Raw genomic sequence first — 19,868 nt, 5'->3', positions numbered from 1 at the left:
TATTTAGTTGAAAATGTCAGGGAAAAAAAGGTCTCATACCAAAAAGACACATTACTTTTTAAAATATTTCTTTTAACTATAGTTTTTCCTAAATTAAACAGTTTGAAATCAAATTATTCTTGGTACAAGTGATTCATAATTACTCTTGGTACACTGATCCATTCAATCAACATTTATGAAGTTCCCACAGTTCATAAGCTCAGAGCTAGTTGTTATGCAAGCTTTAAAGATACCTCTAAGTTTCCCTACCACAAGATACTTAAAATTGCATTACTCAATTTCTTACTGAATGATGACTTAAATCCATCTGTGTGGAGTGTCTTGGGTTCTAATACAGCACTACAGGTCTAGGTATGTAATTGAGATACATACAGTTTTTTGGTGTTTTGGGGGGTTCTTTTGTTTTTGTTTTTTACAGAGAACTCAGCAGTATTACATCAGTTATCTAGTACAAACAATTAAAGCAAACACTATTAAAATCTCATTGTAGCAGAATAGTTTTAAAGAATCAGCTAACCAAATAATATTTTTAAAGAGTGTTAGATTGGAAGAGCTACCTAGTGGGAAGTCACAAGGCTGTGTTCTGTTCAATGTTTTGCCAAAGCCTAAATTCTCGATATAAAAGCAGTACGCAAATTCATGATGACAAAGAGCATAGACAAAGCATCAGGAAAAGCCAGCATCATGTATGTTTCCTTATTCAGCAATAATCTGGAAGCCAACACCTGTGATTTATTCCATTTTTAACTCTATCATCATAGCACTATTCCTAGCTTGTTTCCTCAGAATTCTAAATTAGCTTCCACTCTTGAGAATTTTGAAATGTTTGTTTCCAAGAAAGTAATTTGGTCATCTTAGGCCTTGACTCATGCAAACTCTAGAACACTATGTACGGAAAATATTATCTGAGTTAAATGTGACACAGGCTAGTGAAGTATTAGGAAAATATTATCTGAGTTAAATGTGACACAGGCTAGTGAAGTATTAGGACCTAGATTCTCAATGGCATCAAACTCTTCCAAAGTCCTAGAGATGTCATAGAAGTATGTTCACATGGTCATATGCTTTTACAAAACTTTTACAAATGAGATTTTAGCCACTTTCAATTAAGACCACTGGCTCTTTTCACTGCTTCTGCTCTGTGGTTCTTCCCATATTCTGGGTGCCATTAAACTGGCTACAAGCATTGTTTTGATATTCAGCTAAGGCACAACTGATTTGAGAATATTGCAAAATACATTTGAGTTTTAGTCATGTTTATGTATATTTATGTAATTGTAGCTGTCTGGGCTTAGGAATGACTTTCAAGCATATTCCTAGTGACCACTCAGCCAATGATTTTTTCATGGAAGTACAGGGCCAGAGATCATAGTGTATTTTGAATGTTCCCTGCAGGGCCCAGCACGAGAAGTATGTAGGTATTAGAAGAGAAACATGCTTAAATGTAGCCAGAAGATGGTTGTTGGAAAATTACTCCAGCTTTTATAACCATATATGATGAAACAAAGAGGTTCTCTCAACTGTGACAATCCTAGAATTTTATATGACATCGTTAAAAAGTTGTGAAGCTGCAAGCAACTTTTCTATACTATCAATTTAAAATAAAAATTCAAAAAAAATTAAAACAAAATAAAATAAAAATTCATACAATCATACTACAGGAAAGACATTCATACTTTGTTCTTTTTATAGAAAAAGATATGAAATTATTGTCATATGAAGAAGTGGTCAAAGTATGCAGCTGAAACATGGGAAAATATATTGTAGAAGTGTTTTAGACGATTAATTGATAACATGACATTATTTTTCAGGATGTTGCAATGGACATGGTATCTACCAGCTTCTGAAGACATACAACTCTGATTTCTTAGTCTAAATAATCATTTCAAATGTAAATCTGTATTTGTGTGATTATAGATATATTTTCTATAGAGGCCTCCTAAAATTGCTCTAGCTTTAATTTAGGTCATTCAAAATTTGAAGCCACCCCTGAATCGGGACCTCCAGCATCACCATTCATCATCTTTATCATCACCATCTCCACTACAGTCAAGGCGGAATTATGCAAGAATGACAATTGAAAAACTCCAATCCCGAAATTCTTCTATATATTTATAATATTTGAGCTGTCAAAATTGCCGGAGGTGTGTATGTGTATTTCATAAGAAAGTTTATTTATCCCTCTCTGTTCTGTTCTTCCAAAAATAATGCAGGAGGCTATGATAGCTGGTTTATCATCTCCCTCACTTTACCGCCCTCAGTCTGGCAAAATGTATCAGTCACATCATTGATGATGACTCAGTTTCAGCTGCCTTATATGGATAAAATAAGAAGGTTGGGCTTGATAAGCCCCAAGTCCTTCTGGCTTTTACTTATCATGATTATATCTCAGATATCAACCCAGTTTAGGATATTCAACAGATAGACAAATGTAAAAGTTATATTATTTTTAAATTATATGAATCCATCACCAAAGGCCAATGACTTAAACAGTTGTGCCTGTATAATGAAGCCTCTATAAGAACCCAAAAGGATGGATCTCCAGGAGCTTCCAGGTTGGTGAGCACGTGGGGATGCACGGAGAGTCGTGCACTCAGAGAGCATGGAGGCTCCACACCCTTCCCACATAATTTGCCCCAAAGCAACACTTCCATCTGGCTGTGTCTGAGTTGTATCATTTTACGATAAACCGGTGATCTGGTGACCTTGTACAAGGGCTCTGACATGGAGGACTTCGGGTTCAGTATAGCCAACGGCTTGCTGGAGAAAGGAGTATGTGTCAAAAATATTCGCCCAGCTGGGCCAGATCTTGGTGGCTTAAACCCTACGATAGGCTCTTACAGGTTAATCATGACCGAAAGAGAGACTTTGACTACTGCCTTGTTGTGCCTCTCATAGCAGAATCTGGTAATAAGCTGGACCGGGTTATTAGTAGAAACCCCCTGGCTTCACAGAAGTCCATAGAGCAGACTCTACCAGGAGGAGAACGGAGTGAACAGAACAGTGCTTTTTTCCAACAGTCGAGCCACAGTGGTAATTTGGAGATACAGGAACCCACTAATACATTATAGCGACGCTTTATAATTATAAAGCAGGACAAAAGACGGTATCTACATGGTGCTAAAAAAAATTCCCTTTAAGATTTCTGTGACATTTGAAGCACAGATAATCACGTGGCATTAACTGCAAGCACAGGGGTCTTTTAAATCTCATGGCTCATGTTCACTTCCCCTTTCAAGTTGAAGAGGTTTCTTTATGGTTATCACTGTGGTATATGACAGGGAAACCCCTGCCAAGCCCAAGGGTAGAGAAAAAGAAAAACAGGCAGGCCACCCCTCTCTACAATTAACATCAGAGGAAATATTTTACAAGTCCATCTTCCTATCCCTTTTTAAAATGAGAAATGTCTGTTTGAACATGTTCTCTATGATAATTTCCTTAATTCGCTTCGAAATCAGTTTCTTACTACGAAGTCATTCGTGCAAGAATTTAACCAACAGGCTTTTCATAAAGCTGGCTCTACTAGGAGAACTAGTTCGGTCAACTGCTGGAACTGCTGCTATGGGAGGGGTACAGGTATAAAATCATCTTACAACATTTCAGCAATGATGCATGTAGGCGACCGTAATAGGTGGTGGTAAATGTTTTGCCCAAGTATAGGAATGATTTTAACTAAGATGTATGCTATTCCCTATGCAACAAATTATCAAACAGGGTATGTCTTGTGACCTGTTTTCTTTTTAAGGAAACATTTTTAATAGCTGAAAAATCTCTGATAATGAATTAGGGTGTTTAGCAACACTGAGAATTAGTTATTTTTAAAATTCAAGACTAAGAAGTTGAGAGAGAATGAAGAGTCTATTAAAATGAAGTTTATCTTAATGATAGGCAAATCAAACTCATACTGCTTGACATGTTTTGAAAACTGGTTATATTGAGGGGTGTACAGCACATGTACTTAAAAATGACGCTGGACTGTCTTTTGTTCTGAGCCATGCCACTTACTGAAATTGTAAATACATTTTTCACAAAATACATTGCCAATTATTATCATCCCTCAAAGCAATAAATTGTGACAGTTGCTTTTAATGTTTGTCAGCAACTGTTTTCATTTTTTCAGATATTTTGAATAGTTACACTAATAACTGTTATTTGGTGAATATAAAAAATAGATCTGTATATTAATTGTAGAATCTCCATACTGAAACAATTATTTTCCATTTTTATTTTGGTCAATAATTCAAACAACTGCTTAGGTAAAGCATTTGAACACTGTGTCCTTTGTTTAAGGAAAAAGTTCACCTTTCTTTTTTGTGCAAAGAAATGTATTATTTCAATCATAGCTCAGAACCACCAGGGCAAGAAAGTATAAAGCAGAATCATGTTAAGGAAAAAAAAAAGATCACGAGTCACTTAAATATGTATTTTTATTTGTAACAAACAAGTATTAAACTTTAAAGTATTTTTGTACAAATTTAACACTTTTAATAGCATGGTATTTATCGTTTACGTATGGTTTTGGGGAATTAAAAATTGTGGCAAATATTTGTATGGGAAAAAAAAAACCTCTACCAAATGGAAAAAACAGTGATTTTAAAAAGCCAAAAAAAAAATTATATGAACCTTATAAATAATGAGATGACCATGCAATATATCCTCTGGTTATACTATACATATATCCTCGATTTTGGAGAAAGCGGTCAGATGGGAGGAATTTTGAGGCCAAGGGAACAGAACAGGCAAAGATTTAAGGTAAAGGAGAATGTAATTATTGGGGGAGCTTGAAGTTTTTTATAATTGTAATATTCTACTAAGGTTATTAGTATGTGATCAAAATAAGGCTGATGCAATTAAAAGGAGCCAATTTTAGATGCTGCATGTCATTCATGTGAAGAATCTGGAAATTTGAGAACACATGTCTCTGATGGTATTAGTCAGAAGAGTGATGTGATCAAATTGGTCCACGTATTAGCTTCCTACTGCCACGATAACAAATTACCACAAATTTAGTGGTTTAAAACACAAATCTATTATCTTACAGCTCTGGAGACAGAGGCCTGAAACGGATCTCACGAAGCTAAAATCAAGGTGTCCACAGAAATGCATTTCTTCTGAAAGCTGTAAGGGAGAAACCATTTCTTGTATTTTCTAATTTCTAGAGGCCACCTGCATTACCTGGCTTGTAACTGTATCACTCCACCCTCTTTGTCACATCTTGTGATTCTCTTCCTTGCTCTTTCCCTTAGCAGGACTGTTTTTATTACATTTTACCCACCCAGATGATCCAGAATAATCTCCCCATCTGAACATCCTTAATTTAAATGCACCTGCAAAATTCCTTTTGCCATGTAAAATGCCATATTCACAAGTTCTAGAAGTTGGGACATGGACATCTATGGAGGCCATTATTCTGCCTACCATATTGACTTAGATAATCTCTCTACAATCATTTAAAAATATTTAATCAATTCTATGTAGCAAGAAGTACATGAGCGGCTGTGGCTAAAAGGATGAACAAAATATGCATAGTCTCTTCTCTCATAGCATATAGAAGCTGGTAGAAGAGGAAGGTATTAGTCAAATTATCATGCAAATATACAATTATTCTGTGTAATTATAGCAAGAAACTGATTATCAAGATCAAGAAACTCAATTTAAACTACAGAAAGCTATAGCAGTTTATGAGAGGGAGATCAAATATAGCCTATAGTATCAAAGAAGGCTTTCCTAAGCAACTGAGAATAAAAACAAAAGTAAAATGAAAAGTGCCTAGTATTTCATTTGCGAGGTCTATTAGATGGTGGAGAAAGCTTATTAGGTTTTCTTGAGAAGCACATTAACAGTTAAGAACATAGGAGTAACCCAGATTTCACTGAACTGAATAAAATGGCAGGTGAAAAAATTCAGGTTAAGATATGCTGACAACTCTTCCAAGAAGTTTGGCTAAGAGGAGGGAGAGGGGAAAAAAATTAGAAGAGAATGTGAATTTGAAGGAGAAACAAAAAGAAAATAAACATGTATGAGAAAGTAAAAATAGCAAGGTTGAGGTTAAAGATATAGTATTAGGAAGGAATAACTGATTAACAGAAGACCCCAAACCAGCTGGGAAGACATGGAACCCAGAGCCCAGATGGAGGAACAAACCTTAGAAGAATCACGCTGTTCACTGTATCAGAAGGGAAAGAGAAAGTATGATGTCAAGTTAAATTTTAGGTGCGCAGGTGAGAATTAGAGAGTTCCTTTGTCATAGAGTTCATTTCCTACAAAAGTGGGTGGCATGGTCCTATGTGCTTAGCAGCCAAAGTGGCATCATGGAGAAGACAGGACAGTTGGACTGATGAAAAATTAATGTTTTACCAAGGAGATGAGATGAAAACTGGTGGATAGTGGAGTAGAGGGTATTGCCAAGAAAGTGGTTATGTCATATATAAATGAGATTAAAAAAAAACTGGAGGAGAGAGTTAAATAGAAGAGTCATATCACTAACTCCTTCAATTCACTCATTTACTTGACAGATATCTATCAAGACATACTATGTGCCAAGATCTACCTAGGCATTAAAGAGTCACGGGAACAGCAATTTCAGAAGTTAAAGAAGTGAAGTAATATGACCGAAAGCTGGAAAGATAAAGTTATGGTCTGAAAATGAGATTTGAAATCAAGGTTACAGATTTTATCAGTGAGGAATGGCTGATATAAGTATCAGAAACAAAAGTGGTTAAAGGAAAAGGTAATGAACTGGTTCAAGTAAATGAAAAGTCCGAGGGATGAGTTAGCTTAATGCCAGAAGACCCAGGGCTCAAATATCAGGACTTGGAATATCTCCACGCTTGGGTATAAAACATGCTTTTTTTGGTTTCATTCCCAGGTACAATAGGTGTCAAAGTGTTTCCTACAGAGCAAATGGCCATAGAAACCTTAGCCTCATATCCTTTCAGTCACATCCAATAATAAACACCAAGGGTTTTTCCCAACCTTCCACAAATATTCTGTGAAAGAAAAAGACTGGACCAGCTTAGGTTAGGCTAAACTAGTTACTGTTGCTAGTTACTAGCAATATTTTGGCTTCCAAGGGGGTTCTCCAGAAAGAGAACCGTCAAGACAAATGGCCTTGGATCTCCAAGGGAGGAATGAATAAAATGAAATAGAGGACTATAGCTAGAAGAATGCAAATGGGATGCTGCAGAAGTAAACTATGAACTAAAAAGACATAGTTTTTCTATTTCTAATGTTAGTATCTCCTCTTATATGGCCACAAGAATTGATGGCTAACATGGATGGGAGGTAGAAATCATTAGAACTGAGAAATTCAAAGAAGTGTTGGTTCACCAGGTTAGATATTAAAGTCACCTAGGACAGTGGCACATCTTGGGAGAAAGTAGTAGACATCTATGTGCAAAAGGCTTTTAAAATAAAAGTGAATGAAAAGGCTGATGGAGGGAAATAAGGAAAGTAGAGATGGCAAAGCTAGATGACTCAAGCCTACTATTATTTTTCTAAATAATGTTATATCTCACATATTGTCAAATACCATTTTAATTGATCTTTTAATATTACCCTTGAAAAAATGATTTTGAATTTCTTAGTAACTGACTTGTCTAACTTTTTTTAATGTTTTAGGAAATTAAACTATAGTGAGAATACTCAAAGTACTTTCAGATTTAACAATTTACATAATATATATTTAATCCTTGGACTTTTTTTTTTTTTTTTTTTTTGCAGTACATGGGCCTCTCACTGTTGTGGCCTCTCCCGTTGCGGAGCACAGGCTCCGGACGCGCAGGCTCAGCGGCCATGGCTCACGGGCCCAGCCGCTCCGCGGCATGTGGGATCTTCCCAGACTGGGGCACGAACCCGTGTCCCCTGCATCAGCAGGCGGACTCTCAACCACTGCGCCACCAGGGAAGCCCTGATCCTTGGACTTTTAATACATTTTTGTCTCCTTCCACATTAAAAAAGAATAATTTCTTACTTTGTCATTCTGATTATATACACTCAACTTCAGTAACATTTGTTTTTCATTTCCCAGGAATTTTCATGAAATTTCATTCATACTACTACAAGCAATGTGACACTATGTTATATACATGTATACACATATATTAGAAGATTGATATTTGTAAAAGGATATTTTTTAAAAGATTTTTTTTCAAGAATCTAAATAATGGGGGTGGGGGAGAGGGAACTGGATGAAGCCACTCAAAGGGACAAGATTCTGGTTATAAGATATATAAGTACTAGAGATGTAATATACAACATAAACAATTAACACTGCTGTGTGTTCTATATGAAATTTGTTAAGAGTAAATCCTAACAGTTCTCATAGTAAGAAAAAAACTTTTTTCTATTTCTTTAACTTTGTATCTACATGAGAAGATGATATTCACTAAACTTAATGTGATAGTCACTTCATGATGTAAGTCAACTAATTATGCTGTATATCTTAAAGTTACAGTGCTGTATGTCAATTATTATCTCAATAAAAATGGAAGAAAAATCTAAATTATTATTATACATTTTAAATAATTCAATAAAATATTGAGTTGGCTTTTGTTTGAAAAATAGAAATTATGGGAAATGTAACTCAAATTCAGTTTTCTTTAACACTAATACATGTCTAATCTGGAATAATTTATTCTTAGATTCCATGCTTTTAGAAGCAGATATGTGAAGGGAGCAGAATATGCCACCCTAAAATGCACCACTTTAGCAGGTGAATTATTTGGGGCTGAAGGCAGTCAAGACCAGCAGACTCAGGAAGAGCTTTTTGCCTCCCTCTTAACTGCCTAAAAGAATTTGGATAGGGGGCTGAATCCAGGAGAGAGTGATTACCAGAGGTAACTTTACCTGAAAGACTCCTCTACATAGCAGGGCAAATATCTGATTACCAAACATCTGCTCTTCTCATCCTCCTGTGAATCACCCCTCTCCCCTTTGAAGCCCCAGACCCATATCTCTACCCTTAGCTCAGGATAGCATGTAAATCTCAACTGGCTGACTGCCTTTAAGTGTCATGTCTTTGTGGGGTTCCCATATGTACATAATTAAATTTGTTTCTTCTGTTAGTCTGTCTTATATCAATTTAATTTATTAGACCAGCCAAAGAACCTAGCAGGGAAAAGTTTTCCATCGCTGCACATTATTCATGTTAATTTTCTAAAAAATTATACTATTGATAGAAAAATATAAGTGCCCAACTCCACAGAACATGAAATGAATCAGCAAAAGAAAAATGTCTCCTTGCTTGTTCAAACAACTTAGATCATTCAAGTAGCTAACTACTATAGGTTGTGTGTCTTCTTTTGGCATTATGAAGGAAAATAAACTATATACAAATTCAGACAGCTACAAGAACATGAGACATCTTGAAGCCATTGAAAGTGAATCCCAGGCATTATGTTATCAGTGATTTAATGAAGCTATCATTACTATATCAGACTTCCCATCAGATGTCGATATTTAGACCTCAGAAACGCATGTTTAACAAGGGAAAAAATAAGAACGACTAAGTAAACAAATTTGAGATTGGCACAGAGCTGATATATATTCAAAATTTCATAATGCTTTAATAAAGTAAAGAAAAAGTAAAAAAAACGTTAAAGGCTTTCAGCGTGTATACTATCCAGGCTCTAAGTAAATGAAACGCCTTTTTTGATGTTATTGCTTGTTACTGAGTAAATTATTACTTATGCCTCTGCAAAGGCAAGGTATTAAGAGCCATAAGCATCCAATACTTTAAAAATTACTTCTAGCCTCTCTTGCCTTTTGAGATGGTCCATACTCCGTCTGTGAAGTGTGTTTCTCTCTAAATAAATCCACTTCTTGCCTATCATTCTGCCTCCCGTTGAATACCTTCTGTGCTGAGACACAAAGAACCTGAGCCTCAGTAAGTCCAGACACCAGATACTGAAACTCCCACCAGGTGGGAGAAGATAACGGTATGCTGCCCACAAGCATGTAGTCCCCAGACCAGTTAGAACCCAGAGGTTGATGATGCGTACTCCCACTTACTTCACCACCAACCAGTCAGAAGAATGTCCACGAACTGATTACGCCCTTTTTGAACCATTGCTATAAAACTTCTTACTGCCTCTCCAAGTTGGGACACATGGTTTTGAGGGCATTAGCCCACTGTGGCCCCCTTTCCCTGGCAAAGCAATAAAGCTATTCTTTTCTACTTCATCCAAAACAATTTAAAAAAATAAAAAAAATTACTTCTACAATGTTTGATAATTTTTCAAAAGGCATATAAAGACAGAGGAAATTTCAATTATTAAAAAAAGGAAATGCACGTTTACCTTTTTACCTTCTGAATAGTTACAACTGAATGGAGTACTTTTCCCCCTCCCCACCTCCTCCTCCCATTCCCCCTCTCATTCTCACTTTCTCCTTCCCTCTTCCCCACTTCCTAAGTGTGGCAGAAAAACAACCTGAGAAAAATGCCTTTTCATTATTCTATAGCCACACGTTTTCATTTTTCAAACTCACTATATTTGACAAGAATTTAAATTACACTAATGAATCTGCACTTGTATGAGGAATTATTTTTTGGTTGACAAAATGTTCCTTAGATAAAATAGTAGACAAACAGCACTGTTTTGAGGGAAAACAATAAAGGCTTTCTTTCTAAGTATAAGGGAAACTTAGTCATGAGAAATAGCTGAACTGATTTCCAAAGAGTGATCAAATTCTTCCACTTCTTCAAATAAACTTCCAATGCAGCAGTGCATAAAGAGCTCCCTTGTGAGACACTATTTTACTATTGTGCTGTACGATTATAATCTGCATTAAAGATAGACAAGTTCTTTTTAATATTTCTTTGATAATATCAAAACTGATAGCCACAATTTGTGATATTAACTTCATCTAAAAATGCATTCCAGATACTCCTGTGAATAGGGAAATCTGTGTGAATTATACTCTAGTCTAGCCTACAAAAAGAAATGACAGCCCAGTCTCTCGGCTTCTTGGCGGTAGCTGTCTCTTCGGCCTTTTACTTAATTTCCAGGACTTGAATTTACCGCCATGTCCTCTGAAGAAGGGAAGCTCTTCGTGGGAGGGCTCAACTTGAACACTGATGAGCAGGCTCTGGAAGACCACTTCAGCAGCTTCAGACCTATTTCTGAGGTGGTTGTTGTCAAGGACTGGGAGACTCAGCGATCCCGGGGTTTTGGCTTCATCACCTTCACCAATCCAGAGCATGCCTCAGATGCCATGAGAGCCATGAATGGAGAGTCTCTGGACGGTCGTCAGATCCGTGGAGACCACGCGGGCAAGTTGGCCCAAGGAACAAGAGGGGGTGCCTTTGGGGCCTATGGGCGTGGTCACAGCTACTCTAGAGGTGGTGGGGACCAGGGCTATGGAAGTGGCAGGTATGACAGCCGACCTGGAGGATATGGATATGGATATGGAAGGTCCAGAGACTATGGCGGCAGAAGCCAGGGTGGTTATGACCGCTACTCAGGAGGAAATTACAGGGATAATTATGACAGCTGAGATGAGGCATGTACACCTAAGGTAGATACACAAGGAATAAAACTTCTTCTGATCCAGCACCATCCCTCCAAATGGCTGTATTTATAAAGATTTTTGGAGCTGCACTGAAACATCTGTTTTAGTTACATCAACTTCTTTTTTTGAGTAGAGCTCCCAAGGTAGCTTGTTAAAGACCTTTCATAAAGTTCCATGTGTTTTTTTTTTTTTAAGTTTTCTCCCATTTAAAGACAAATTCTGAGACATTTGTGGAGTCTGGATATTTTTTACCAGTTTTTTAGTTGGGGCTCTCAGGAATGTTGGTTCTAGCAAAAAATGTTTGCCCATACTGATTTTTTTAAGTAATGTGCATCTAGGAACATTTTAAACACCTGTACACAATGTTTAATCGTGATTAGGAAGCAATTTCTAACTGTAACTATAAGAAATGAAGAACATGATTATTTAGAGGTGTTTTTTACTCCAGATCTCTGCCTTGACTATATAGAAGTTTCTTAAAAATATCTGTCTGTCATTTTTTTCTTAATACTGGACGACACAAATATTCTGTTGTGTTTCATGTAGCGTTTAGGATGTCTTTCACCAAGTTGATTAAAAAGATGAAATTTGAAAACAAAAAAACAACAACAAAAAAAAAGAAATGACAGACGGAAGGTCATTAATGCTAAAAAATATGGAGAGGCATTGAGGGTTTTGGTTTTGGTTTTTAACAGAGCATCTATGAATGAATTCATGTCATTTGTCCCAACCTCCAGTTTTGAATTTTTTAGGGGAAGTGTGGAGGAAGGTTTGGGCAATAAAGGAGGAAGAGGAAAGGAGGAAATCTAAGTCTCAACCCCATGATCTGCCTCAGTTCCAAGTATACAGATTTTGTTCTTAGTTAGAAACATTTTTCCTCCAAGAGTTAAACATGGTAAAGAAGGTCCACTGGCTAAGAGAAAATGATTTGGGGCTACAAATGTATTCATTCATTTAACAGCACTTAAGTACCTACTATATGCCGCTCCAGATAAAGCTAGGAAACAATATCGGCTCTCAAGTAGCTCACTGTCTAAAAAAGAGGTGGGGAGGGCCAGAATATGTACCATGAGGTATGATACAGTCAAATTTCAATAATATATATATGCACTGGTTACTAAGGAAGAGCAGGAGTTAGCAACACTGAGGAAGGAAGAAGGTATTCAACTTAGAACAGTACAAATACACAGGACTAAAAAGGGTCTTGGATCAAAAAACTCAACAGCAAATACCTTGATATATCTGGAATACAGGACTGTGAGTAAATGCAAAACAATCTGATTGAAAAGTAGGTAGGGCTTTTAACACTGTTAAAAAGTTAAGAAATATTATAAACATAAAAATGAGATGCCATTGAAGGATTTTCATATAGTAATAATGCCTATTTTTAAAAAAACACCTAATTCTAGAAGATAAAGTACAAAGCAAATAAAAAGCACAAATCATTCTTAAGAAAATTAACTTATATTGCATTTCTATCATAAATACAAAATAAGAACTCCTTTTTTGTAATATGACCACAATACCAATAGCAAACTGGAAAAAAAAAGTAAGAATTCCCTAATGACTCAAATACCCAGTTGGTGCTAGAATTCTAAAATAGGGTAATGATATGACCATAATCGCACTGGCAGTGGTAGAGAGGGGAAAACTGAGGTGGGTGGGGACAAAACAAAACAGCAATATGACTAACTAGAATCCTAGTGCAAAATCCCAGACAAGCAGGTATGCCCAGAAGATGCTTGGCTTCTAGTTAGGAAAGCTTCCAGGTGGGAGTTTACCGTTATTCATTCTACTCCATCCATTCACACTAATACAGTAACTAGTTCTACCTATATTGAAGATGATTAATTTTAACAAAATTCTAGTCAAAAAAATGATTAAGCTTTCTAGAAGGGGAACCCATAAAATTCAAATATTAGAAAACAAGAATTCTTAACTCTTGGATCCCCTATATTAAAGTTTGCAAAGTTAAAGAAATTAACTCATATATAATTATGAGTCCTTTTATATAGGAGTATAATAGCTTTTAGGCCGTGAAGCAATGACTAAGTCATTAAAGGGCAATTTCTGACCATTTCAGCTAGGAAGGCAGTGTTTCTAAGAATTACAAAGCAGGGACAGAGACAAGGAGAAGTAAGGGATTCAAGTTCAAAAACTACAGATGTGTAATATTCTTGGTACTGCCCTGTCCAAACTTGGCTGTCTACATTCCCAACTAACCCTGGAACATCTTTTCCAACAGTATTGGACCTCCTGAAGAATAAAATGAGATCTCCTTTTGTGACCAAGTCTAAGGTAAACTTGGAAATTTGGTAAAGGATACTTCCCACACTCATACCCCCCAGAATTATTTGGGCAGAAGAGGGAGGGACCTCTTTTTTTAAAATCAAATGCTTACAGAACATTTAGTACTTCTTGAATTTGTAATCTCCGTCCAACTCCCCACTCAGTGAATAAACCAGCTACATCATAAGGCAGCTTTTAGTCCCTGATTCCATCACCAAATTTGCTAGTCTTTTTATTTATTTAATTTTGGCTGCGTTGGGTCTTCGTAGCTCTGTGCAGGGTTTCTCTAGTTGCGGCGAGCAGGGGCTACTCTTCGTTGCGGTGCACAGGCTTCTCATTTCAGTGGCTTCTCTGTTGCAGAACGTGGGCTCTAGGCATGCGGGCTTCAGTAATTGTGGCACTCGGGCTCAGTAGTTATGGCTCGCAGGCTCTAGAGCGCAGGCTCAGTAGTTGTGGCGCACAGGCTTAGTTGCTCCAGGGCATGTGGGATCTTCCCAGACCAGGGATCGAACCCGTGTCCCCTACATTGGCAGGCGGATTCCCAACCACTGCACCACCAGAGAAGTCCCTCACTAGTCTTATATATACATCAAGGAGTTGATGAAATTCTTAATATCCCATTTTGAAGGATAAAAATTGAAGGAGGTAAGAATATAATATTTAATGAACCCCTTTATGCACCACACACTGTACAGGACATTTTACCTGTTTTATTTCACTTAATGAGCAGACGGCTGATGGTTTTGCCACTGGAATAATTTGATAACAGTAAAAATGTGGTAGAGAATTAAGGCTGAAAGTATCATATATCAAGTAGTATAAAAAGCTGTATGGGGCTTCCCTGGTGGCGCAGTGGTTGAGAGTCCGCCTGCCAATGCAGGGTACACAGGTTCGTGCCCCAGTCCGGGAAGATCCCACATGCCGCGGAGCGGCTGGGCCCGTGAGCCATGGCCGCTGAGCCTGCGCGTCCGGAGCCTGTGCTCCGCAACGGGAGAGGCCACAACAGGGAGAGGCCCACGTCCCGCAAAAAAAAAAAAAAAAAAAAAAGCTGTATGTTCTTCACTCACCTCTTAATTCAATTTATGTTGTGGCACCTAATATGCATATAATGACTTTGTTTTGGTCAATGTAAAGACTAATTTGTCTGAGAGATTTAGTACTGATCCATGTAGAACTATGGTCACTATTGGAATTTGAGTGTCAGTTATTTTTTAAATGTGTAACATTATTGACCATATACGTTATAACTTATGAAATATACAATATTAGAAAAAGATACCTATGAGGAGAAGCCATTTGCCATTTTAAAGTTACATTAATATAGGAAAGGTAACTATCAACTCAGTCGCTTGAGACATTTTTTAAACAATTTCTGGATCTCACTTCGAATTTTTATCCTCAAAGCTTTCTGTATAGTGTGGGTATTGGCTGGAGGTCTGCAGGGGCTGGTTGCAGAGAACTAGGAAAACATTTCACCTTCTCCCTCACTGCGACGCTCACTGTGCACCCACACTCCCTGTGGTTTGCACCTCTAGATTTATAAGAACAAACCAGGAAAAAGGTAAACATGTAAAAGGAAAGTAAATAGGATGCTGGAATGTGAGTAAGCCTTCAGAATAATCTGCTCCAAAATCAAAGAAGGTAATTTAAGCTAGCAAAAGATCAAGGGCACGAGCTTTTAGCCATAGATTCTGGCACTACACAGAACCTCGTTAGTGTTAGGGGTTCAAACAGAGGCCCCTCTAGAGAGGCAAGTGAGGGAACCAAACTCCAGAAGCCCATCAGGAAGCTGACACTATTTCTTTTGCGAATAAGTTCTTTTCAGAATAGTATATATGCTTCCTGAGAATTATTGTTTTTTTTTTTCCCTACGGTATAGGATTAAACATCCTGATGAACAAAGGACATTTCTGAACACTTTTCCACATGGTTTGAACCACAGCCAATGCCTCTTAAAATAAAAGACCTTGTCAATTTAAATTCTCATGTCCTATGTTTGATTTGATTTTTTTTAGTTTCATAAGCCAATAGTTTCTCAAGCCAGGTTGGTGCAAATGGTGATCACAGAAGTTCAATTGATTAACTTTCATTTATTCTTTATGTGGAAAAAAATTGAACATGCTATGATTCCTGGTACTGCTAGACAAATAGGATTTCTAACTATTTTACAAATACTAAAACACATACATTTACTGAGTGCTTTTCATGTCCCAGGCACTGAGAAGCTCTTTACATGTATTAACTCATTTAATCTTCATTTTTACCCTACAAGATATGTGCTATTACTCGTTTTTTATACAAAAGAAAACTAAGTCACAGACAGTTTAAGAGACCTACTCAATGTAACTCAGGAGATGACAAAAAAGGATTCATATCCCTCAGTTTGGCTTTATAGTTCTATGCTCTTATCTGCTATGTCACACCATGTTTACTGAGTTTTCCTTCTGTTGGCTGGTGTTAGCCTAAGTTTTTCCAGATTATTAGCTGTTAGAAGGCAAACAATTTAAAACAAAAATAGAGTCCATGGACTGAATTAAGGATTAAGGAAAACAGTGATGTAACTTTAAGAAGAGATTTTTAAAGTATGTTCTGGCATATATCAGTGATTCTCCAGAAATAGAATTATCTAGGCCAGCCTCCCAAAATGCCAACTGAATTTCAGAACCATTTTCTTAACGTCCGCAAGGCAAGTAGCAAATAGAAGATATTATTAGACACTGCCAATTAATGAACAGTTAAAATGTATTCATTTTTATGTAAATAATTCAACAAAAATTGGCAATTCACAAAGTTGTGAACTACATGAATACAAACTATGAATCTTTGATTAAGATTCGCAGAACTGTTTTTAATGAGTCAATTTTGGAAGTGCTTTCTGTAGAAGAGTAACTCTAGGAGAAAATAGTTGTGTATAAAATAGAGCAAATACCCATTATGAGGCACAAGTTGGAGGAAAGTAGGTCATGCTCTCATACTTAGCAATCTAAAGAAAACAGTATAGAAATCTAAAAAATTGTTGATGTATATATAATAATTTATAAACTAATTTCTTAAGGTTATTTCATAGAGGAGCACTTTCTTGGAGTCAAAGAACTCCGAGTTCCCTACCTTTTTTTATTTAAGAATCCCAAGATCCATTCCTCTCATAGCTAAATTGTTAAGTGTATATTATTTGCATTTGATGTATATATGTCACAAACATGTGATCTGGTAGTTTTGCTTTATTTACTTGCCACATATTTTAGAACTGTCAATTAGATGGTGTCCAGATGAAAACAGGAAATACGACATTGAGGGGTCTGGGAAAGTCACTCCTTAAGTGACATTTTGGCACAAAAAAGAAAAAGTAGAGGGATTCCTGATAAATCTCTGAATATTTGAAGAAAAAATATGTTCTGAGTTGCTCCTGCTACAAAATGTTAAACTGAGCTTCCAAAGTAAGATTCTAGATAAGGATTTATTATGGGGACCACAAATCAGTGCAATGACTCTTAAACCCCTCAGTCACACTGATGAAGGTTTAAAGTACAGTCATTTTGAAGAATGGAGGGCTGGGAAGCCCTGTCTCCCAACTCCAAATCAATAAAGAAGAGCTGTAGGAAGGGAAGGAGATCCACTGAATGAGTGCTTATCAGCTTTGCATTTTCCAGATTAAGGTCAAACACCTGGCTACCTTTTTTTTTGATGAAAGGCACAATGGAGAGGTCATTCTCACTAGTCAGCTGGTACTCAGTTTTCAAGAAAATGAATTTATCAGGATTTTCCATAGACCAGATGCAGGCCACATAAATGAAAGAGCACATATGGGATCATTTAAGTTCCTTTCATGAAGACCACTGGAAGAGGTGTAAAGACCTCAGCAAAAGAAAGAGTGACAGGTCAGAATGGAAATACAACAAGAGAACTGCTAAGTAAGCCAACCTGAAAAAGGCTATATATTGTATAATTCCAACAATATGACATTCTACAACAGAAAAAAGTATGGAGACAGTAAAAAGATTAGTGGTTTCCAGGGATTAGTCGATAGGGAGGGAAGAATAGAGCACAGAAGATTTTTAGGGCAACGAAACTATTCTGCACAATACTCTAATTGCCAATATATGATTATACATTTGTCAAACACATAAAAGGTACAACTGAGTGAACCCTAATATAAACCGTGGGATACAGTTAATTTATCAACACTCATTTGTCAATTTTAACAAATGTACTACACCAGTGCAAGATGTTCACAGGGAAAACTGCAGGGGGTGGGGAGGGGGGATATATGGAAGTCTCTGTACATTCTACTCAATTTTTCAATGAGCATAAGCTGCTCAAAAAATAAAGTTTCTCGAAATAAAAATAAAGGTATCTCAAAAAGAAAGCAGGCAGACATTGTTTTAAAAGATAGCACCAACCACAAAAGAGGAGGAGAGGTAAGAGAATGGGGGAAGGAAAAGGAAATGAATAGTATTTGAAGGTGTCAGACTGGGTGAAATTATTTGAAACATGGTTGGCATGCACTCACAGACGAATGCTTTCAGAGACATTATTGTCCACCTTGCCAACTGCAGAGAATTCTGAGACTAGTGGTTAGGAAGCTTCCATGAGTGTCACCCTCGATCCTTAGTCAAGTCACTATTTGTCCTTAAGGATACTTTCTATATACCTCTAGCTGCAAATACTTATAAGCGTCTCCCATTACCCTAACGTTCGTTTTCCAAATACCTGAATTTATAAGGTAGGATAGAAAAACATAACTACCCAAAAATATTCATAAGTGAATTGGTGACCTGTAAAACCCATTATCACTGAAATCTCCCCATTTAATACTAGTTTGCCATATTCGTTGCTCAACCTCTTTAATGTTCAGTCCCTACTGACTGTCGCCTGGAATGCTGAAAATACTATGCAAATAATATTAAATTATTTACAGAGTAAAATTTTAAAAGTAGCAAATTATTTATAAAGTGATGTTGGAAAATACAATTGGAAAGCCATAGACAAATGGTGATATACCAGAGTTTAACAAATTAAAACCTGAAGACAAAAATCCAAGTTTCAGAAAAGATTAACTTGAGTATCAAAGCATTAATAAAAGATGTTTGGGAAAATGGGTAGTGCCTGGTATCAGATGTTTTTAAAAGAGGTCTTTGTACTGACTGGCTGTAGGATTACAAACATCAAGTAAAAGGATCAGGTCATACCATCCTATCATTTTGTTTGGAAAACCATAATACCCTAAACTATTGTAAATAAGAGAAAAATACCTCCATAAGTTTCTTTCATTTTTTAAGATACTGTCCTACTATGTCCACCGCCCTCAACTACCTACTATGACATTTTGATACTTTTAATGTATGTATAGTGGGCTTTTTCTGATACAATTATGTTTTTTTGAATTTTTGAATTTCATTTTATTTTTTATACAGGTTATTAATTAGCTATTTTATACATATTAGTATATGTCAATCCCAACAATTATGTTTTGATAAGATTCCCATAACTGCCCCCATACTTGTGAACACTTGCCCTATTCGTAAATCTATAAGAAATATGACAAAAGAATATACCAAGCATCTTCCACTGGTTTCACCCCTCCTTTTAGTCTAGAGTACTATTTAATTAACAAAACAATTAGTATTTTTGTAACTACAATGTAGTATTTTAATATAATTTTAGTGATTGGCCCTCATTTCTATTTCCAATGTTGTGTCTGTCACTATTGTTGGCACTGAGAGACATAGGAGAAGTGGAATATAGCATCCATGCCTGAGAACTGCATTCAGGTTAGAGTTCTTTTATAATTGTAAATCAAAAAAGAGCTATTCATAGTTAATAATCATTTAATTATTTAACTTAATTATTCACAACTTAATTAGTGAAAGGGGTGAGGGCTGCAGCAGAAAATATTTAAAGGACAAAATCAAAGAGGCAGAACTTAATCCTTCCCTTTAGCAATGTTTTAAATGGCCAGAAAAATATGGTAACAACCTAAGTGTCCATCAACAGATGAAGAGATAAGATGTGTATATACAGAATGCAATATTATTCAGCCATTGGAAGAAAGCAACTCTTGCACTGTG

At 36.5% G+C, this 19,868-nt stretch overlaps 1 protein-coding gene and 1 pseudogene across 1 annotated transcript in view; one reads left to right on the top strand and one right to left on the bottom strand.

Annotated features, from left to right (window-relative positions):
* Nucleotides 1-19,868, bottom strand: part of THSD7A (thrombospondin type 1 domain containing 7A) — a 713,490-nt gene that overhangs the window by 683,170 nt on the left and 10,452 nt on the right. The gene's annotated exons all lie outside the window — the stretch shown is intronic.
* On the top strand, nucleotides 10,967-12,018 carry LOC114901749 (annotated as a pseudogene).

The sequence above is a fragment of the Monodon monoceros genome, unplaced genomic scaffold, assembly GCF_005190385.1.
Source record: "Monodon monoceros isolate NGI ecotype Baffin Bay Population unplaced genomic scaffold, NGI_Narwhal_1 Super_Scaffold_2, whole genome shotgun sequence".
In the NCBI taxonomy this organism is placed as follows: domain Eukaryota; kingdom Metazoa; phylum Chordata; class Mammalia; order Artiodactyla; family Monodontidae; genus Monodon; species Monodon monoceros.
Note: the sequence above shows the minus strand (reverse complement) of the source record. Positions and strands in the feature narration are given on the sequence as shown.